Genomic DNA, 23428 nt, shown 5'->3' on the forward strand with positions numbered 1-23428 from the left:
GTGCTGCCTACTCTTGCGCGCAGGCCGCCTCCTCCGCTTGCTCATCTGCCCTCACGCCCCCCACCCCCCACTCGCTCATCTGCCCTCACGCGCCAGCCCCCGCCCCCCGCTCGCTGCCTTTAGCTCCCCCATCCCGCTCCCCCCCCCCCCCCCCCCCCGCGCAGCCCCCGCCACTCAGGCTCAGTCCCAGCCTTCAACCACCAGCAGCATACAGAGTCACAGGGTACGCATGTAGAGCCACCCTCCGAGCCTGGGGCTCAAGCGGAGGAGGGCTAGTAGCAGGTTCGTGGGCGGCGTCCACAAGGGCCACCACGCTAGCCTGGCACTCAGAGTGGTCCCCAGGCTCCAATCCAGTAGCAGTGGCTTCCCACAGGGAACAGTTTCGACCCTCTTCAGTAGGACGAGGTCCCTGCTCCACCCTCCACCTCAGCCTCACCTCCAACAACCCTTCCCTCCCCGAGTTCCCCTCCACCCCTCCCCCTCCCGCCTCCCCACCTCACCCTTTTCCCTCTGCCGCTAGCCTCCCTGCTTCCACAGCTCCTCCCGCTCCTACCCCGTAGCCGACCCAGGGGACAGGACCATCCTCAACTGCTAGGAGATCTCTTGGCAGTGCTTTTGCCACGAGTCGCTTGGCGAGAGAGGGACAACCTTTCTTGCGAACCCCCCTTTTGGTGTAGACATCTCCCTTTGCAGCAGTTCCTCGTGGACTGACAAGCTTTGACATTCGTCGTCGGTGGGACTTCTTTGGCTACGACTTCACACGTTTTCTCGGCGACCCTTCACCAGACTTTGAGGCAGCTTGCTTCAGAGTTCATGTAATGGTCCTTGCAACTAGAGGGATAGAGGCCTTGGACTCGGCGGTTGGCTTCTCTATGCAGCAGGGACCAGCTTTGAGTGGACTTTGGACTCAATGTTGGAGTGGCTGCAAGCACAGGCCCTCAGTTCTCTCACCACATGGGAGACCTAGGGGTTACAAGACTTGGTTCAGACTCTGTGACCGCTGGCCAAGTTCTCAGTGACACCTCCAGACTCGGGAGGATGTAGACACATTGTGGTCTTTGCTGACACGCAGAGCCCGCCATGCTATGTACATATACATGAGGACTCCTGGGACCTAGACAGAGGAGGTTGCTCTACACACGGCTCGTTCTTCTTGGGCTTGGGCTACACAGTGGAGGACTCCTAGACAGAGGAGGTTGCCCTACACACAGCTCGTTCTTCTTGGGCTTGGGCTAGACAGTGGACACTCTTTGCAGTCACGCCTATCTCAAGGACGCTCGGATGCATATTATTCCCCATCCAAGCAAACCTCAAAGATAGCACGGTTAGCTATTGCTGCAGCATTAGTTCTCTCTCGCTCTCCATCAGGATCGTCTCATGGAAAGTGCAGGGATTAGGTGGGCCCCAATTTCAGCGCAGAGAGGCCGATTACGTCAGAAGCTTCAGCGATGCCTTGTGGGAGGAGAAATTGATCTTCTTATGCTACAGGAGCATCATCTATGTGAGAGCCGCATTAGACTATGTGGTTAGCTTTTGCGTGGGCGATATGAGACATTCTGGTCAGCTGCATTTGGACCTGGTGGCATCCAGGGAGGAGTATGTATGACTATTGCGGACTCTTGGCAGCATGCCATTGTGGACAGCCGTATTATTGTGCCTCGCACGGCTCAATGGATTACTATGCAGGTTCAGGGTTGCCTCTTGGGCTTCCTGAACATCTATGCGCCCAATGTGGCGAGTGCACGTGCAGAGTTTTGGTCTCACATTGTAGAGTCTTTGCCATAGGTAGAGCAATGGTGCATTGGGGGTGACTTTCACATGCTGGAGGACCCCTCTGACAGGATTGGAGGTAGCCATCCTGTAACAGACTTGGACACTCCAAGTCAAGAATCAATCACGACTGCACCAAATAACCACTTCAAAACAATTCACAGATCACAATAGATTTGCACTGGCCCGGCGGAGTTACGTGCCTAGAGATATTGGCCTCAAAGACTGGCGCCCCTTTCGGTATTTCTTTATATATAAAATCAATGTCAAAGTACAAGAGAGCGGTTAGGGTTTCACTCTCAGACTCAGCGTCCAGATGCCCTGCACAGTGAGCCCTCACCGCTTATGTAAAGATTACAAGGGATGCCCAAAAGCAGAGCCCCAAAAGCTTTCAAAACCAAAAGCAAAAGTTCTCTCTCAAAAACCCTCTATAGGGCTTTTAAAAATAAAGCAATGTACTTTCTCTCTCACTCTCTCTGCCAAATTGCGTCGCTTAAAGGGCTGCTTTTCAGCGCCGTAAAATCTGGAGGCCCGTACTGCTACCACGTGGCATTTCTGCCGCCTGTTTTAGGGTTTCCAACCACATTAGGGTTTCAGCCAGCAGTTAGGGTTAGGGTTTCCAGAAATTAGGGTTTCTGGCAGAAATTAGGGTTTGCAAGAATTAGGATTTCTGGCAGTATTTGCTCTCGGTAGCCACGTCATCACTTTGTGACATACCCCCCTCTTGAAAGCATTGTAATCGCCCTCGATTACGCCTGCAAAACCGACAGAAGCCATAAACCATCTTGGCAGACACTAACTGTTAGTACACCTACGTACTAGGAACACACATCTAGCACATATACCAAATCAACAGTCACATCACTAGACATCACATGACATTCAACATTCATTCGGATCTTAGACCATGATTTATCGGCAATGTAGCTAGCAATCGCATCTAGGTCCAATCGGGACCTCATCGATGTCCAATTGACTAACCCCTATTGCAACTATGTCTATTCGAGATCAATCAGACCAAAATGCTGCAATCAATTTGTCTATCAGTTCCTGCACTTAAAAGAAGTCAAGGACAAATCAGTATCATAATCAAGAATTCCATTTCATAAAGTCATCCAGCAGAATACTGTCAGCTCTCAGTATCCCTGAAACTCAAAGAGACATCAGTGACTTCAGTATCAATATCGAGGCATCTGTTGACAAAGGAGCAGAGTAACTCCTCTCTTGTGCATCCCACTGCACCAGATCTCCGGCCAAGCTGAATTCTGGGTTCTGTTTGGAGTAGACTATGCTAGCCAAAAGCATCGAGGTAAAGTTTCACAGTCTCAGGAGTATTTGCTAGGTCCTCCTCCTCCATCCACTTCGCATCCAATGCACGATAGTTCTTGAACTTAACCAAGAACCGCCTTTGGACTTTACCTTTATTCATCGTATCCTTATGTGCCAAAATCTGTTCAGGAACAAGGATCTCCTCGTTTTCTTCCACTTCGGGTTGCTCATCAAGCTCCCCATCATTAGGCACATCACCTTTAAAAGGTTTCAAGAGACTCACATGCAATGCATTGTGAATCCTCCAAGTATCAGGCAGTTTCAGTCGGAAGGAGACATCATTTATCTTTTCAGAGATCTGGAAAGCTCCGTAGTATCCCATACTAAACTTTGGAAAAAGCCTCTCCTTTCCCTTTTTCTTTCTCAAGCGTGCATTCTCAAAACGTAAGAGCACCCAATTATCCTCCTTCAATTTCAAGTCGCAACGATGGCGATCCGCTGGCTTTTTCTGTCGTTCTTGAGATTTCTGCAAAGTCTCGCGAACCTTGGCAAAAGCCGTATCTAAGTCTCGTGTATATTTATCTGCTTCAAAAATCTTATCTTTCGTGCTTAGGAAGGGTGAACCTTTGCAGCACCTTCAACAATCTCAAATAGCGCCTTCCCCGTCGAAGAGTATATCGTGTTATTGTAGGCAAATTCCACCAAAGGTAGGTACTTTTCCCATTGAGTCTTCTGATCCGAGATATAAGACTACAATAAATCTAGAACCACTGAATTGGCAATCTTAGATTGCCTGTCAGTATGCGGGTGGAACGATGACGAGAACTGCAACCGCATGCCAATGTTCTCCCAAATTGCCTTTCAAAACAAACTCGTTAATCTGGGGTCTCTGTCGGAGACAATCGTCTCAGGCATGCCATGTAATCTGAAGATCTGGGCCACAAACAGTCTCGCTAAGTGATCCGGCTTGATTGCCTTCTTCACTGAAATGAAATGAGCCTGTTTGCTAAATCTGTCAATAACAGTCCAGATACCATCGTGACCACTCTGTGTTGTCGGGAGATCAAAAATGAAATCCATTGCAATAGTTTCCCAGGGGCGGGTGGGTATGGGTAAAGGTTGTAACAACCTCTGTGCTTTATGCCTGTCAAACTTGACCTTCTGGCATACTAAGCAACTGCACACAAACTCTTCCACATCCTTTTTGAGTCTCGGCCAAAAGAAGTATCTCTCTACCCCTTTCATGGTGGAAGCAATGCCGCGGTGACCCGTAAAAGGTGGACAGTGGCATTCAGTCGTAACCTTTCCCCTCAACGGCTGTGTAACGCACAACCTTGTTTTTCTCATCAAGTAGCCATCCCAAATGGAATATCCCGCTATTGTCTCCCCATCTCGTATCCGTGTGAAAACGTCTGCAAAATCTGTATATGTGGCATACTGGTCGACCATATTCTCGAAGCTCCTACAATGTATCGCGGAAATAGCCAGAACCAACGGCTTCCGAGACAAAGCATTTGCCACCACATTCTTCTGTCCCTGCACATGGACAATCTGAAAGTGAAATTGTGACAAGATGTTCGCCCACCGCATCTGCTTTTCCGAAAGCTGCTTCTGTGACAAGAAGTAGCGCAAACTCTGATGGTCTGTGAAGACAGTAAAATCCGCTCCGACTAGGTAATGCCGCCATTGAGTAAGAGCATGGATAACCGCAAAAGCTCTTTCTCATAAATCTGTGCTGTCATTTCCGACCTTGAGAACAATCGGCTCTCGTAAGCAATGACATGGCCTTCTTGCATTAAGACCGCACCCAGACTAAACCCACAAGCATCACAATATACTTCAAATGACTTCTCCAAGTCCAACAAAGTCAAAACTGGTTCCGTAGTCAATTTCTCTTTTAATGTCTGAAAGGCAGTCACCTCTGTGGATCCCCACGAGAAAGAGACTCCTTTTTGTGCCAAGATATGCAAAGGAGAAGCAACCTTTGCAAACTTTCGAAAACTGGAGACTGGAGACTGGAGGACCGATTCGCTGTGAGTCTGCTTCGTTCTTGGGAGCTATTACGGCGTGGCCTAGAGCAAAGACAGCCGACGTGCACGGAGGAGCGCCTACGGCAGCCCCTCGTCTGGAACCCCATGGTTAGCACTCAGCGAGGCCACTTGGTTGGGAGTAGGCCTCATGTTTCTTGGGGTCCCATGGCAGCAGGTCCAGCGCGCTCTCTAGGTGACTGGCTAGAGTTCACAGGTTTGTCAGAGGAGGTGCAGGTTGTCCAGCTACAGGGCATGAGAGGGGTTCAGAGCATGTGTCAGGACATCTCAGAGTCAGTTCCAGCTGACTGGCTCACGCCTCTCGAGCCAGTGGCACCCCGGTGGATGGGAGCCTTCACACGACTGGAGGTTCTCATTTCAGTCAGGGCTTGCTCAGAGACTGTCCCAGCCCTGTTCTTCGAGCTTCAGGGTGGAGGACGACTACAGAGAGTTGCAGTAGAGGCCCCGCAGGTAGCAGAGTGTTGTTTCCAGAGGATCCGAGTTGTGGGCATCTGTGGGAGGACTTGCGTCATAGACCCTGACCCAGCAGCTCTTGAGACAGGACACTGGAGGCTATGGGCTTGGGAGTGCTGTCCACTGGCACGAGTACAGTGGGATCCTGGTGAGTGGCTATAGAGCGACCCATTCTCTTCTGCAGACCGCCCATGAGTCCCTTTCTTTCAGTACACTGTTCGGCTTGGACGTCATATACTTGCAGCACAGAGTGAGGCCCGCCCCGCTGCAGCACGTCATTGGCAGGAGGAGGGTCTCACAGTTGAGTTCTTGGCAGCTTTTGGGCAGAGGCTGTGGGACTCCAGACAGCCGAGGCGCGTCACCTTGTTCTAGTGGTTGGTTGCACACAGAGCCACAGCAGTAGGGAGCTGGCTTGTACATAGTGGTCTCTCGGCCGCATGTACAGCCTGTGACCACTTGGTGGAGAGTCAGCGTCACTCTCTTTGGGACTGTCCCTCGGCCCAGCAGGTGTGGCTACGAGTTCTTCGGCTGATGCCTGCCCTCTCCACGGCTCGACAGTACACTTGGGGGGCAGCGGCTTGGTCCACCCTCACGGGCCCGGCACTTCAGTTTGAGCTATCTTCCACCAGCAGGATGATAGTGATACAGGGGGGTCGACCTACACTCCAGTCTGCTACAGACCTTACTCCACAGGAGTGGAGCAGTGAGAGAGCGGAGTGTTGGGAGCTCATCAGCGGCCTAGCTCTCTGGTTCATCTGGCGGGCCCGTTGTTTCCGCATCTTTGAGGCTCGCCTTGTACCACCAGCAGAGACTGTTCGTGACTTTTGGCTAGAGCTGATCCATACTCTCAGAGGACAGCTTGAGGGACTACAGGGCAGCTCCGACCGCATGCGGGAGCGCCGCGAGGCTTTCCTTCGACTCTGGCGCCCTGGCCGTTCTACTCCATGGTCCAGGGGGTGCTCAGATGGCACTACTGTCCACCTGTGTGGCTTTTCCCTCCTCCCATCTCTTGATTTAGCCCCATTGTACATATGCTGTTTTTTCATTGGGAGAGTCTCCCCACCATGCTTGTTGTAGCCCTCTCTTGCAGAGGTGGATGTAGCCCTATGGGCAGTTTTCATTAACTAATAGAAGGATCTTTGTCTTAAAAAAAAAAAAAAAAAAAAACTTTCGAATGAACCACCTGTAGTACGAACACACTCCCAAGAAGCTTCTAACTTCATGGACATTCCTCAAATCGGGCCAATCACGGATGGTCTCTATCTTGGCTGGATCGATTTGTACTCTTGCTGCTGAGACAATGTGTCCCAAAAATTGTATCTCCAGTAGGAAAAATTCACTTTTCTTTGCATTAATCACTAACCTGTGATCTCGTAATGCCTGAAAGACTTGAAGCAGATGGTCTCTGTGTTCTGCCTCATTCTTGGAGAAAACAATGATATCGTCAAAGAAAGTGCCAACAAATAGCCCGTACTCTCGAAAAATCTTGTCCATCATCCAGTTAAATGTCGCAGGAGCATTGGTTAAGCCAAAAGGCATCACCAAAAACTCAAATAACCCAAAAGTCGTCTGAAAAGCTGTCTTGTAGATGTCTCCTGGCGCGATTCTGATCTGATGATATCCGCTCTTCGAATCAATCCTGCTAAAGCACGAGGATCCCTGTAATCTATCGAGTATATCATCGATTCTAGGAATCGAAAATCTGTTCTTGATGGTGATTTTGTTGAGAGATCTATAATCGATGCACATTCTCCAAGATCCGTCTTTCTTCAAAACCAACAACACTGGAGAGCAATACAGTGAAGTACTAGGCTGGACAAGACCCTTTTCCAAGAGGTCTTTCACTTGGTTCATAATCTCTTCATTCTGTGCTCGGCTTACACGGTAAGGTGGCCGGTTCGGTGGTGTGCTTCCAGGTATCAGATCAATGGTATGATCTTCAGGCCCTCGAAAAAGCAATCGGCATGAGTGTGGAGAAAAATCTTGGCGTTCTTTTGTTCAAGTCAAAACATATTCGACGTTTATCCATCGTTCAGTTCTCTCCCAAAAGAATGAGTAAAGAAACTGAAGTTCATCAAGTACAATCTCTGAGCTCTTCATTTGTCAAAGTCGCTTTCTCGGTCCAGTAGTCAACCACGGCGTGGTTCTTGTGGTACCAAGGGATTCCGAGTAGAACGCTACTCGCGTGCCCTAAACACCCCTGTCATTGCAAACGAACTACCTCCGCCTGTGGCCTCAACCTATCGGGCGTAGTTCCAAATCGAGCCGCCAATTCCAAGTAAACAGAAGTTTGCCTTGGCTCCTTCAAAAGAGCTTCTTGATCCTTCACTTTGCCCCAAAAGCGGCAAAGTTTATACTTTCATTCATTTGATTCGGTTCAGGTCCCACGCCATGTGGTACCAATTCTACTTTTTATCTGCCTTTTCTGCCACGTCTCTCAGCTGCTTTAGAACTTTCTGGCCTTTCGTCATCTTGTTCATTAGGTGCCTTGTTAGGGCACTTCGCGGAGATATGTCCATGTTCCCCGCATCCAAAGCACTTCCCCTCCCTGATGAAGCGAGCTCTCTCCTGAGGAGTAAGCTTGGGTCGTGCATCCTTCTTTTCTGGGTTGCTCTTTATCTTTCTACTTTCATTCGCTGAAGTCTGTTCGACTCGTTGTGTCATGACCTCATCGGTAGGGTAGGTCAAGCTGCCAGAGTGAATGGAAAAGCCCCGTTTCGAATGACTCATCAACTCCTGAATAGAAGTTGACTTCTGTTCCAAGCAGTGATCTCGGATCTCTGTAGGTAGACCCAAGGTAAACCACTCAATCTGTTCTTTGAACGAGATCTTCTTGAATGAAGAGGCAGGTAGAAAAGAGCTCCAGAATCTCTCACAGTAAGCATCCACTGTATCTTTCTTGGTCATCCGAAGATGGTTCCAAGCAGCTCGTATATCGCGTTCATACTCTTGCGTTAGCCAAGAAGAAATAAAAAGCTTCTTAAATTTCAGCCATTTAATTGGCGCAATCTTGTTTCAAAGAAGCGTGGACCACCAAGTTCGAGCATTCCCGAGGCAGCTCTCCGAATCTTGGAGTGCTCTGAGTAGCGTCCTCCCGCGAAAGCGATGTCAAACTGCTGTATAAAAGACAAAGCCTTCGAAGCATCTTTATATCCTAAAAAAGTGTCGAATTTGATCGACTATCCAAACTCTCGGACTTTCTTGCTTTTATCTTCCAGAAAGTCATATTGGTTGGCTTTATAAAGATTCTTCTTGTTCGCATAAAAGTTGCCGTTGTCAGAGTCTGAACTATCTGAAGACGAGTCCTCTGTAGAACTGTCACTCACTTTGCGAGATTTAGACTTCTTATCCTTTTTCTTGCCCTTTCTGAAGCGTTGCTTCTGGCTTCTCTTTTTTGCCTTTTCTGTCTTCTTCGCTCGAATATGAAGAGATAGAAGAACTGTCAGAAGAAGAAGAAGAAGAAGAAGAAGAAGAAGAAGAAATGGGTACTCCTTCAAATCGAACACACTTCTTTTGTTTCTTTGCCATATCAAATGTCGACTGACGACCCAAATAACCCGGGAAGTCAGTGCCTTTCTTCTGCTTTTTGCCGTGTTTTTTGGCTTTGTTCTGCGCGTCAAAAACCTCAACAATCCGTGCATCAACCACCTCTTCTAATTCCTTCTCTGAATATTTCTTGTGAGCAGAAGGTTTCTTGACAGCGGGTTTTGGAGGTGGTGTTGTGGTTTTCTGCCACTGCTCGTGCACTTCCTAAAAAGAAGTCTCGCTCATATATTTTGCCAATTTCGGATCCTTCGCAAAACTGAGCATCATCTTTGTTGCATCGCCGATCAATTGACGGTGCTTCATCTCTCGTTGCTCCGCCTGAGTAGGCCAAGGCGGGCCATACTCTCTGCCGCAATCTTCGTTGTGATCCCTACCCGCATCTCCGGATGCAGAGGGAGTCGACTGATCCTTGAGTGAGGCCATAGGTGCCGCCGGGAAAAAAAATTTGGGATCGGATTTCCCGTAGAAGAGAAATCAGCCGTGCTCTGATACCACTGTAACCGACTTGGACACTCCAAGTCAAGAATCAATCACGACAGCACCAAATAACCACTTCAAAACAATTCACATATCACGATAGATTTGCACTGGCCCAATGGAGTTCCGTGCCTAGAGATATTGGCCCAAAAGATTGGCGCCCCTTTCGGATTTCTTTATGTATTAAATCAATGTCAAAGTACAAGAGAGCGGTTAGGGTTTCACTCTCAGACTCTGCGCCCAGATGCCCTGCAGAGTGAGCCCTCACCGCTTATTTAAAGATTACAAGGGATGCCCAAAAGCAGAGCCCCAAAAGCTTTCAAAACCAAAAGCAAAAGTTCTCTCTCTCAAACCCTCTATAGGGCTTTTAAAAATAAAGCAATGAATGTACTCTCTCTCTCACTCTCTCTGCCAATTGCGTCGCCCAAAGGGCTGCTTTTCAGCGCCGTAAAATCTGGAGGCCCGTAAAGCTGCCACGTGGCATTTTTGCCGCCTATTTTAGGGTTTCCAGCCACATTAGGGTTTCAGCCAGCAGTTAGGGTTAGGGTTTCCAGAAATTAGGGTTTCTGCAAATTAGGGTTTCTGGCAGAAATTACGGTTTGTAGGAATTAGGGTTTCTGGAAATATCTGCTCTCGGTAGCCACGTCATCACTTTGTGACACATCGTACTGTGCATGGAGTTGAGTTGGCAGCTTGGGAGAGGCTATGTATGACGAGGGTTTCAGATGTTTGGTAGCACTTTGGCTTTGTGAGGCTCGCGCCGTGCAACATGCGGAAAATCTGTACGGTACTACCACATCATCATCCGTACTGCTGGCCACGTCTGCCAAAGTCAATGATGCGGAAGCGTAGAGACCAAGGGGAGAAGAATGAGAGAGAGAGAGAGAGAGAGAGAGAGAGAGAGAGAGAGAGAGAGAGAGAGAGAGAGAGAGAGAGAGAATCTCCTAAACCAATCAACCTTGGCAATGAATAACTGATGTAATGTACAATGGGGGCAAGGGGTCACATACATACCCACCTCACTAAATTGCCCTACCCAGACTTTGACAAATAACTAAAACAAATACCTAAAAGCCAAAATAAATAATGGGATCTCTTTGGGCAGTTCACTTGAGTTCACTCTAACACCCTCATTGCAACTCATAGTGGACATAAATAGTGTAAGGATTCTAGGTACTAATCCTTAATTAAGTACTTAAACTCATGATTAAGACTTAAGAAACTTGAACTGAAGATTCTGTGTTTGATTGATTGAATGTGTGATACAAGGGCTCCTTATATAGGAGACGAAAAGACACAAATGAAAAGACGTGTCTCTTGGTGAAGGGACATGACTTTAGACATAAAGACACATCCTTTTGACGAAGAGCTGCAACCATTAGGCGAAGAGTCGCACCCGTAGAGCGAAGGGGTGTGACCGTTCGTTGAAGGAGTGTGGCTTTTGGCAAAGAGGCACGTCTCTTGGGTGAAGGGGTGTGATCATCCAAGCGCAAGGGTCCTCCTTGGCATGGCACTTCGCGTATCTGCAACTAGGAGTAGATGTATTTCTGTTAACATAGTCACAATCGTGACATTCCCTCCCATTTAAAATGAGAGCCCATGTCAAAGAAATGATAGAACTCTGGAAAAGCACTGAATCTTCAATCTTTGAGTTATCGGAAACCTTTGTCTTGAACCTTTCCTTCTTGCGAAACCTTTTTGCTTTGACTACTAAATCCCATGTCATTGCTATATTCAAAGACTTTTTAGAGGAATCTAGCATAATCAGGTTGATTGCAACAAGAGGTTGATCTTCAAAATTCTTCATGCGATGTAAGAATTTTGGTTCAAAATCTTCCAGTAACTGCGATATATTTGGGAAAGAGGAAATCTTTTCAAAGTACTCTTCAAATGGGGTAACTTCAACTTTACAAATCACTGGAGAGGATTTTGGATTGACACTATAATTATCTTCCAATAATGAATCCCAAAATTCTTCAAAATCATCTTCAAAAACTGTCACTTCATGACTTGCAATTGGCATATCATCATCCAACAAAGAATCAAAGAAAGCATAGTCGTCTTCAGACTCAGAATCTACAACTATCTCCTTATCTTTGTCTCGTAACGAAGTATCACTTGGAAAAACTTCTTGCTTGAAATCATCTTTGTCTTCATCAATTGATTCAGAGAAGTTAATGAATTAAAAAATTCATCAATAATAAACACTCTGCATCGGAAATCATATTCTCTTTATAATCCATTGTATCATGTCGCTTGACTAGTACACGTGAGGCTTGAATCACTCTTTCCGCACAAGAAAGCCCGTAAAGTCAATTCACGTCCATCTTTGAACAAATTGATAGTATGTCCTCGAAAGCTAATTGCTGGATCATAACCAATACTGACCAAGAATCATGTCGTAATAAGATAAAGGCATGACTTCGAAATCCAATTGATCTGCATAAGTTTGAATCTCAAACTGCAACTGTTGAACTGTCTGATCACAAGTCAAAATTGATCCATCTGCTAATTCCACATCATATATGTGAGATGTCTTCTGAGTTGGCAAACCAAGCTCTTGAACTATTTGAATGGTGACGAAATTGCTAGAGCATCCGTTGCCCACCAAAACATTGATGGAGCAACCATTGAGTGTTCCAGGAAGGCTCAAAACTTGCTTTAAGAGAGGCTCCAAAACTGAAGAATTGCATCGAGCATGCTTCATAAGAATAGTCGTATCCTTTGAGACACGAATCGTATTGACCACAGATTTTCCTTTATCCTTAGCAGAATCTGGTTGTTCAACATTAGATGATGTTTCCGTGTTGGAATTTCTTTTCAAATTAGACGGATTTGGTTTCTTTGGACATTGATACCATCTATGGTCACCACCGCAAATTGTACATAATGCTTCCTTCTTTGAAGTCGAAGATCCATTTGATGAGAGCCTTGCTAAGTATTGGAATGCCGATCTTGAGAAAAAACACGTCCTTTTCGATGATCAAGTGGAGCACTTGAAGAAAATCTGCTTTGAGATTGTCGATCTTGAGAATAGAACCTTGAAGTTGAATAAGGTTGCGTTGCTTGCTGTCTGAACTTGGACTAATGTTGCTGACTTTGGCTATAACTGTCTTTGGGATTGCACTGTGAAAAGCGAGCACTGTTTGAAGATCTGTCACCAGGGAGAAAATTCCGTGTAGGGCGCCGATTATCGCCAAGACGCTCCACATAGGCAATTGCAGCATCCAAGGTGGTAGGGTTGTATTTGTGCACATCGTCCTTCAGGTTGGGTTCGAGTCCGTCGATAAAGCTGTGAAGTTTATCAGAGGGACTAAGGGTCTCTATCTCCAAAGTTAGCCTTTGGAACTCTGTGATGTACGCGGCCAAGGAACCTGTCTGGCTCAGGCGGCAAAGAGAGGACCGAGCATGAAAATCCGCATTGGCAAGTTTGAATGCCTTGCGAATAGCACACCGGAATTTATCCCAAGAAGGTGTGTGTTTACCATCAGCAACCCGTCGTTGCCACCAAAGAAATGCTGTGTCCTTAAGCAAAGAACTAGCGAGTGCAACTTTTTTACTCTCGACCAAATCTATGTTCGATAAGTAAATCTCCATTTTGAGCAGCCATTGGTCCAGTACGCACTTGTCGCGGCGACGAGTGTATGGTTCCAGCAGTTTAACATCAAGCTTCTTCTTTTGTGCAACATTAAAAATTTTGTAAAGTAATTGAATTTCGTGATTGTTTACCTCTTCAGTTGGATTTGGTTCGTTTGGTTCATCCACTGAAGCTTCGGAAGAAGGTGTTGAAGATGCTGCATTAGTAGTCCGAGAAACAGCTGGACGACTTCGAGAAGTGTTTTGCGTCTGCATCTCATCCAAGCGAGTGTGAAGTGATGCGAGGCTTATGGAAAGTTTGGCCATCTGCTCCTTGATAAGAGTAAGGGCATCGTCAGATTGACCACCTCCATCCTGAGAATTCGGCATGGTTACACCTTAAAGGGAACTCGAACAAGTGCAAGTTCTGGGTCGGGAACATGCTCTGGGACGGGTGCTTCGTGAGCGGAAAATGCCTCTAGAATAAGTTCGCGCTCCGGAGTCGGGAAATCGGGAATAAAAATCACTTCCGGCTCTTGAGTAGAGAAATCGCGTCGGCCATGTGTGCGAAATGTCTTGTGTAGAGAAGGTGTGCATAGAGCATAGCAAGGGAGAGGCAGCGTAAGGTTTTTGTACTTTTTTAATGTAGGCTCACGGGAGTTTTTTTTTAAAAGATTTATAAGGTATGTTCGCATTGGCTTTTTTAAAAAATTGGGTGTTTTCACATGGGTTTAAAAATTTGGGTTAATTTGAGGGAGGCCGGTGAAGTGTGGTTTCACATGGGGTTTAATTTAGGGGCTAGTCGGCCATTGTAAATTATTAAAATTGAGGGCACTCACTAGTGTAGAATCTGCTGGCTGAAATCGTTAAAAAAACTTTACGCCGCTGTGATGTGTTTGACGTAAAAGGCTTGCGCTGCGGGCTTTAATACGTTGCGCTGCTGAGGTTTTTCCGTATAACAAAGGGCAGCGATGAGGCATGCCCAACATGGCGTTTCAGCCCAGCGCATGGGGAAGGGAGGGGTGCGATCCTCTGGAAAAGGGTGCGAACCGGAGGAGGGAGTGCCAGCACGAACAGTCAATTCAGCCCAGCAGTCAGCCAGCGCAGAATTTCATCCAGCACCTCAGCGATTCAGCGATTCGAAAGTTGCGCAAAGGGGTTGCCCGGGGAAGGGGTACGTAGGGTTCTCAGGGTACGCGCGCACACACACATCTCACTTCTGTTTTTTTATATTGATATACGTGAAACAGAAAGATACTTGTTACCTCATGCTCACGTATGTGTGTGTGTACCATCTTTCTTCTGCTTCCATACAACTCCGGGAAGGGCCAACTCGCATGTGAGAAGCTGTGAAGCCGAGTCTGCATACAGAGGGGAGATGGTGTGCAAAGGAGACGGGTGGACAGTAAGACTGTGAGAGGCAATGAGTGCTCAATTATCAAAGCAACCACTTAATGAAATTTCAAGTCTCAAAGGACCCACGCAATTTTATGTTAGAAGAGGGTCCTACCAAGGAAATTTGAAGAGGGTCCAACCAAGTTTAAGTACCAAATAGATGTAAGGCAAAGCAAGGCATTGAGTTAAGAGAAAGCACAGATAGGCCTTCCTCTCAAGAATTATGAGCAGCTAGGTGTAGGCAGGCCACAGTTTCAGTGAAAAAAACACCAGATTTTATGAGAAACTGTTTGGAGACACTTATACTTTTACTGGTAGAACTCAAAGGTGTAGGGACCACATGAAATTTAAATGGGAGGAAGCTTTCTTCAGGGCAAGTCGTGAAGTATTTAAGTTTAAAGGCCTATAGCCAAGCCTCGAGATACTCAAGTATAACAAAAGGGTGTGTGTGTGTGTGTGTGAGAGAGAGAGAGAGAGAGGGATAAAGAGAGAAAAATGAAATGAAATGAAATGTTATATTAACGTCTTCAAAAGGCCAAAGTGACCTATGAGACCAGAAAGTTACAATGTGGTGGATCTGATACAAAGTCAGAGTAACAAAATAACAACAATACAAAACAAAGATATATACTCTGGGGTCCTAGACTGGTCGATGTGAACTAAGCAATAGCAAAATGGGCAGCTTGCTGGGATAGCTGAATCACAGGAGATTTAGCATCGGTCGTTGGCGGATCTCATCAATCTCCTCCATGGTTAGTAGTCTGACCGGGCGTTGTGCATGCCTGGCCAGAGTGCTCCGAATCTTCTGACGTAGCCTCCGTCGATGCTGCGTGGTCCTCCGCAGTCGTGGGCGCCTGGATTTCCCAAGCTCAGTCGCTCAATCGCTCAGTGTGCCTCTGGTGTGAGATGAGAGGGAGCTCTGCTGTGGGAGTGGCTCTTGCGGCTGTCCCGTGTCTGCTCTGAAGAAGTCTGTGATCCGTCTCTGAGACTGGCTAGCCTCGCCACTCATGAGGCTATCTCTCTGTCTGCGCAGCTCGAGCAAGAACAAACCCAGGCATCTCTGATCCTCGTATCCCATGACTCTTGAGAGTAGTCCAAACCCCTCTCTGAACAAGCAATGGAAGCGGCCTCGTATCTCGTAGTAGACGGGGCAGCGGCATGTGTAGTGCAACTCTGTCTCAGGCTCCATGTCACACAAGGGGCATGTCCTGGCCTTTGCTGGTACTCCGCTGTATCTCCCAGTCTCAATCCGTAGCTGGTGAGAAGATGTGCGTAACTGGCCAATAGCACATCGTATCCCATGAGACAAGTGGGTGTCCATGTATCTGGGTCTCGTCACAAAACCATCCTCCGTAAGCTAAAGAAGATGGTCTCTGTAGAAATCCATCTTCGTGACCAATTCTTGTGCTGGCTGTATCCATGTCCTCCTGGTGTCTAGCTGGGTCAGGTCCTGGTGGATGAGCTTGGTGATCTCTGACTGTGTAAGAGTGAGAGATGGTGCATCCAATGAGTACTGGAATGGTGGCAGCCTGTCTATGTTGAACCCATGCGCCTGAAACCATGATTCCATCTCCCCATACCAGCATGCTGTATCTCCTTGCATGGCTAACTGTTGAGAGGACTCAAGTGCAATGCGAGCATATTTGTCTCTAGGAAGTTCCCATGTGCGGTTTATGAAGGAGACTGATCTGGTGAGCGCCTCAACCACTAGTGGGGGGGCCGCTAGCTCTGCTCGGATAATGGCCCGTGGTACTAATGCCCTCTAATGAGCCGCGAGATCATAGAGACGAGAGGTTTCTCCATGTTCCCCCATCCATGAGTGCGACCCGGCCTCTCGTGGTGATCCAATGAAGGTCCCCATATCTCAGCTCCATAGAGCAATGCAGAAGCCACCAAAGTGTCAAAGAGCCAGAGCTTCGTCCTCTCCAATCTTGTGTGGGCTCTAGTCAGTCTGGTCTCTGCTGCTCTTCTGAGTGAGAATGCAGGTCCGCTAAAAACCACTCCAAGGTAAGTGTAAGCATCTGTGTACTCCACAATCTCCTAGCCGTATGTGAATGTAGGTGCTGACCTCCTGATCCACTGTGGGGTGGTATTAAACACCATAACCTTGGTTTTACCAAGGTTGACAGGCAAACCACTTTCGTGGGCAAACCTATACAAAGCATCCAATTGACGTTGCATTCCCTCTAGAGATTCGGAGATCAACAAAATATCATCAGCATATAACAGAAGTGGAATCCATGTCCCTGCCAACTATGCACCTCTATCACCATCGCTCTCAATGTAGTCAGAAACCTCATCCACATACATACCGAAAAGAGTAGGAGAGAGTGGGCAGCCCTGCTTCACCCCAATAGTGGAGTGAACCGGTGTAGAAAGTCGCTCAGGGGTGCATACATGCCCTACTACTGATCTGTACAATGCCATGATCCCCCAAATGAGCTCTGTGGGTACTCCCATCTCCTGTAATCTACGCATCAATCTAGCTCTGGTTATTGTGTCAAAATCTTTGCGGAAGTCCACAAAGCTACAATAGATCCGTCTCCCATGAGATCTGCCCTCCTCGATGATGGCCCTAAGTGTCAAGATATGGTCAAGTGTAGAGAAGCCTCTCCTGAACCCTGCCTGCCCAGCTGCACGCATTCCTTCTCTCTCTGCCCATCTACTCAATTGTTGCTCAGGAATGGATGCATACAACCATGCCAGTGTGTGTCCAATCATGATAGTGCGATAATTCCCAGGCTCCATGGGGTCTCCTGACTTGAAGATAGGTACAATCGTAGATAGGTTCCAAGTGTCCGTAGGCCCTCACACATGGCACGGTTGAACATAACTGCTAGAAGCTCTGCTAGTAGGTCTTTGGCATGCATGAAATGCTCAGCGACTAAGCCATCATGATCATATGCTCTCCCAGTCCTCATCCTGTCAATGGCTTTCTTCACCATCTCCGCGGTGAAAAAAGCACATGTCTGTGGGCATGGATCGGGGAGGTTGGGGAGAGGCGACTGTCCAGGTACTGTGTACAAAGATGATGCGCACTGACCCCATGTCTCTGTGGAGGTAACAACAGGGGGGGCCCACTGCTCATGAAAGAGCCGCCATGCCTCACGCGAGTCCTAACTCAAGGATAGCTGGTATAGATCCTGCTCGAGTCGAGCCAAAAAAGCCCTCTTCTTCCGCCGCACCACGCATCAGAAGTCAATCTGTGACTATCTGTGAGTGACGTCCCCCAAAAGCACCTCCCTCTGAAGTCCAGCTCTAGTATGGCAGCACTCCTCATCGTACCAGCTGTTCTGAGGCATGCTCCCTGATCGACGTCTCTGCTCAGGCTGGGTGTGTGGGTATGCCTCTGCTGCTGCATCATGTAATGTCTGTGTCAGTATAGTAGTTAGTTCCTCCAGAGGTCACCCCGGTTCCTCAGTGCATAGGCGTCTGTAGATCCCGTCTATGTATACAGAATCCGTCTCCCGTCTGAAGGTGTAGCGAGTAAGGGTTGCTAGCCGTGGCCTATGTGCTACACTGAACTGGAAGGAGATGGTCATCGACACAAGAGCATGATCCACTGCCACCCCGACCGGTCTGGGCGGCCCAACTGTGAGATCCTAGATACTAGAGATGAGATTCAACTGTGCCATGACATAGTCCACTGTGCTGGCTCCATGTCTGTGTGGGAAGCATGTAAAACCTCCCGCAACAGGAAATCTCGTAGGCCATTCAAGATGGCCAATCCATGTGCGGTGCCCATGTCTATTAGGTGTCGCCCATACTCAGTATATTCCACATCGTGTGATAGTCTGGACAGGCCCGTCTCTACAACATCTAGCTCTCTCAACATCTCCTCTGAAGTATCATAAAACATTGTCTAGTGATGGGCGGTCCTAGCATTGAAGTCCCCTAGAATGATAATGTCACCATCTCTAGAGAACTCCCATATGTCATCATCCAAAATAGAAAAAGGGGACTGTCCTCTGGGTGATGCATAGACTGATGTACTCGGGGGAAAGTAGCAAATAGCAATGTGGAGATATCTGCATGTCTCTGCTTTCAATCTCACCCACATGTACCTAGCCTGCTCATCCCTACGGGCTATATGTATCAATGGCTGCAAATCCTCTCTAAATAACACTGCCACTCCCCCCGAGCTCCGTCCTCTGTGCTCTGAGCGTGTCTCTTGTCCGTAAGCTGTCTCCCACCTGTATCCACTGATGTGAGGCATGGATTGCCCAGGGGCCTGGTGTGTCTCAGAGTAAAAGATGATGTCTCTTCTAGTAAAAATATGATCAAAAGCACCCACATCAAGACACATAGATCCATTACAGTTCCAGGCAGCCACTTTGAGTGTGGTCCCATAAGTCTCGCACCGTCATGTGGAGCGTCACTCTAGTATTACCACTCTTCCATCTTGATAAAAGGCAATCTTGCCTTTTCTCCTTGCCGCTCTAATCTCCGGCATTACTTCTTGCATATGAGCGATCTGCGAGAGGGTAAGATCATCCCCGAGAAAGATGCCCGTCTCTTTAAGAGTTGGTCTTTTCTTCAAGGACTTCCTCGCTTCCATGGAGGGAAAACGGAGGATGAGTGCTCTTTCTTTTGAGGTTTCCCCACTGCTTCCATTTTTCTTTATGTTGCCCACTCTCCAGGCTCTTCTGTGCGTCGGCTCATGAACCCCCATCAAGGCCATGAGTTCTTTTACCTCTTTGTCCACATTGCCTTTGTCTTTAAGACCGCAAAATTCTCACATGTAAAGCGTGCACCCTTCTTCTTTGCTCCTCCTCTAGTGTCTGATTAATGATAGTGGGTGTGGACGTGGGCGTTATCTCCTTGCCTTTTCCTTTCTTGGTCACCTGGATCCATTTTTCAGCTTCATTCGCCTTCTGTTGAGTTTTGGTAAGAACATCCACCCAAGAAGTTGTCATCTCTTTGTGTTGCTCTTCTCCCTCTTTGATGGCCCGCACTTGCTCCTTGATCGTGTTGATTTCTTCGATTACTGAGGGTTGAAATTCGCCCTCTTCCAGTGTGTTTCTTGATCGTGCTTCGCCGAGATCTTTCTTGAGTGACGCAATTTCTTCATCCCGAGTTGTCACTCGGTCTTCCAGTGTATTTATCTTGCTCTCTTCGATCAGCACGCGTCCTTCCAGCATTTTAATTGTGCCCAAGAGATTGTAGTTCATCTTGGTAATGGTCTCCGTCATTTCCTCTTTGCACTTTTGAATGGCATCTTCTAGGGGGTCGGCTTTATTGTTCAGCTTCCTCATGCTTGATCGCCGTCTGAAAAAGAGCCACTAAGTGCACGTGTGCATCCACACTAGCAGCGGGCGCGGTAGCTAGGCGAGTGGGGGAACGCGAGGAGGTATGGCAGGGGAGGGGCAGCGCAAGGGCATGGCAAGGGGGGGGGGGGGGGGGGGGCTAGGCAGGTGGGGCAACGGAGGGGTGCGGGCAGCTGGGGAGGGCGAGCAGAGGGCGTGGTAGGTGGGGGCCCGGGGACGACGCGCGGGGCGGAACTGGGCTGCAGAGGGCAAAAAGTTATTTAAAAAAAACAAAAAACAAAAAGCGATAAGAGTACGGGCGAGAGAGAGAGAGAGAGAGAGAGAGAGAGAGAGAGAGAGAGAGAGAGCATAGGGGGTGCGGGTGCACAGGGCAGCGGGCGAGAGCGGGCGAAAGGAGGGGGGGGGGGGGGGGGGGGGGGGGGGGCGGAGGGAGACAGCTAGTTATTTAAAAAAGTTATTTAAGCGATAGAGAGAGCGCAATAGGGTTGAGAGAGAGAGCACGATAGGCAAAAAGAAAAAAAGAAAAGGAAAATAAAGCGCGATAGAGAGAGAGAGAGAGAGAGAGAGAGAGAGAGAGAGAGAGAGAGAGAGAGAGAGAGAGAGAGAGAGAGAGAGAGAGAGAGAGAGAGAGAGAGAGAGAGAGAGAGAAATGAAATGAAATGAAATGTTATATTAACGTCTTCAAAAGGCCAAAATGACCTATGAGACCAATCAGTTACAAAATAGTGAATCTAATACCATGTCTGGGTACAAAAGAACTAGAAAAGAACTAGAAGTGGAACAAAATACTACTACTACTACTACAATCTAAAACTACGTGGGTGTAGCAGCTGATACAATAGGTACCCGGTAAACTGGATGTAACAGTGTGTGAAACAAAGATGGAAGAAATGGTGAGGATCCATCCTCATCTGCACTCTGGATGTCGAGAGAGTATGGCTCGAATCTTCTGTTGTAGTCTCCGTCGATGCTGTGTAGCTCCTCTCCTCAGTCGCGGTCGTCTGTATCTCTGTAGCTCCAATGCTCGGTCGATGAGAGTGCCAGTAGTGGTCGAATGAGTGTGGGACGAGCTCTGCAGTGGTGGCTGCTCCTCTGGCTGTCCCATATCTAGTGAAAAGAAATCTGTAATGTGTCTCTGGGACTGCCTCTCTCTAGCTCTCCCCAGTAAAGTGTCTCTATACCTGTGTAACTCAAGTAGATATAGTCCAAGACATCTCTGATCCTCATAACTCATGACCCTAGATAGAGGACCAAAACCCTCTCTGAATAAGCAGTGGAAACGCCCCCGTATCTCATAGAACACTGTGCAATGACATATGTAGTGCAACTCTGTCTCTGGCTCTCTCTGGCATAATCGGCATATCCTGCTGTCTGCTGGTATCCCTCTGAATCTACCGGTCTCAATCTCGAGCTGATGTGAGGATGTGCGTATCTGACCAATGGCACAACGCAAACCATGAGACATATGTGTGTCCATGTAGCTGGGTCGAATCACAAACCCATCTCCTGTGAGGTGGAGAAGATGCTCTCTATAGAAAGCCATCTTCGTGCTCAACTCCTGAGGCGGCTCTATCCATGTCCTCCTGGTGTCGAGCTGGATCAGGTCCTGACGAATGAGTCTAGTGATCTCCACCCGTGTAAGAGACAGCGAGGGTGCCTGAAGAGAATATTGGAAAGGGGGCAACCTGTCCATGGTGAAGCCATGCGTCTGAAACCATGAAGTCATCTGTGCATACCAGCATGAAGTGTCCCCCTGTAGAGCTAACTGTCTAGAAGACTCAAGGGCCAATCTAGCATATCTGTCTCTAGTAGTATCCCATAGGCTGTGCACAAAGGACACTGATCTGGTAAGCGCCTCAATCTCCATGGGGGGGGCAGCTAGCTCTGCTCGAATGATCGCGTGAGGTACGGAGGCCTTGGCTCTAATCAATCGGGAGATCATAGATACCAAGGGCCTTTCCATACGTCTCCAACCATCCTGGCCTACAGAAGGTCCCCATACCTGTACCCCATACATCATAGCTGAGGCTACTAAAGTATCAAAGAGCCATAACTTTGTCCGAGGTTCCTGGAACTGAACCTACGAACACATCCTCTCCAAGCCTCCCAAGGCCGCATAAGCTCTGGTCAGTCTAGTCTTTGCTGCTCTCCCCAAAGAAAACCTCGGCCCAGTGAAGACTATCCCAAGGTAAGTGTATGCATCTGTATACTCCACAATCTCTTGACCATACGTGAAGGTCGGTGCCGATCTCCTGATCCACTGCGGTGTGGTGTTAAACACCATGACCTTGGTTTTACCAAGGTTTACAGACAATCCACTATCCTCTGCAAAACTGTGTAATGCATCCAACTGTCGCTGCATACCCTCTGGTGAGTCAGAGATCAAGACAATATCATCAGCATATAACAACAATGGGATCCACGTCCCTGCCAGCTGGGCACCTCTATCACCCTCTTTGTCAATGTAATCAGACACCTCATCAACATACATACCAAATAGAGTAGGAGACAATGGGCAACCCTGTTTCACCCCGAGAGAGAGAGAGAGAGAGAGAGAGAGAGAGAGAGAGAGAGAGAGAGAGAGAGAGAGAGAGAGAGAGCACAGGGGCAGCAGGTGCGGGTGCACAGGGCAGCGGGCGAGAGTGCGCGAAGGGGGGGGGGGGGGGGGGGGGCGGAGAAAGAGAGACTCACCTGCGTGCGTTACTGCTCACCTAAGCGGGGCGGGAGAGAGATGACCTACGGGGCAGCGCGAGGGGCGCGGGCAGCTGGGGGAGGGCCGCATTGTACTGCGGGGCACGCGAGGGGTGCGGGTGCACAGGGCAGCGGGAGACGACCTGCGTGAGAGAGAGACAGAGAGAGAGAGAGAGAGAGAGAGAGAGAGAGAGAGAGAGAGAGAGAGAGAGAGAGAGAGAAATGAAATGATATATTAACGTCTACAAAAGGCCAAAATGACCTATGAGACCAACTGATTACAATGATGAGTCTAGTACCAAGTCTGGGTACAAACAAAGAAAACTACAAACAAAGAACTGAGATAGGAGTGCTACCGACTCCTATGGGTGGCTGGTAGGCTGAGCAATGGTATCATGCCAAAAAGGTACAAAATGGGGATAAGTGTCACCATGGTATAATAAAGCAATAGCATGGAGCCTATCCTGGTCGACACTCTGGGTGTCGTGGTAGAATCCTGTGGATCCTCTGCCGCAATCTCCGCCGATGCTGCGTGGCTCCCCTCCTCAGTCGCAGTCGTCTCGATCTCCCCAACTCTATAGCACGGTCAATGAGAGTACCGCTGGTGTGTGTATGGGTGGGATCCGAGCTCTGTGATGGTGGTGTCCCCTCTGCTTCTGTGGTACTCAGACTGAAGAAATCTGAGATGCGTCTTTGGGACTGTCTCTGTCTTTGCCCTCTCAATAGAGCGTCTCTATGTCTCTGTATCTCAAGTAGAAATAATCCGAGACACCTTTGATCCTGATATCTCATGACTCTATCTAACGAGTCAAAACCATCTCTGAATAAACAATGAAAGCGTCCCCGTATCTCATAGTAGACTGTGCAGTGACATATGTAGTGAAACTCTGTCTCTGGCTCTGCATGGCATAACTGACAAATCCTACTGTCTGCTGG

General features: G+C 48.1%; 1 protein-coding gene across 2 annotated transcripts in view; it reads right to left on the bottom strand.

Moving 5' to 3' along the window:
• LOC147462476 (uncharacterized) overlaps positions 1–23428 on the bottom strand; it is a 181723-nt gene that overhangs the window by 24342 nt on the left and 133953 nt on the right. The gene's annotated exons all lie outside the window — the stretch shown is intronic.

The sequence above is a fragment of the Adiantum capillus-veneris genome, chromosome 2 (genome assembly GCF_014529385.1).
Source record: "Adiantum capillus-veneris isolate H3 chromosome 2, ASM1452938v2, whole genome shotgun sequence".
Lineage (NCBI taxonomy): Eukaryota > Viridiplantae > Streptophyta > Polypodiopsida > Polypodiales > Pteridaceae > Adiantum > Adiantum capillus-veneris.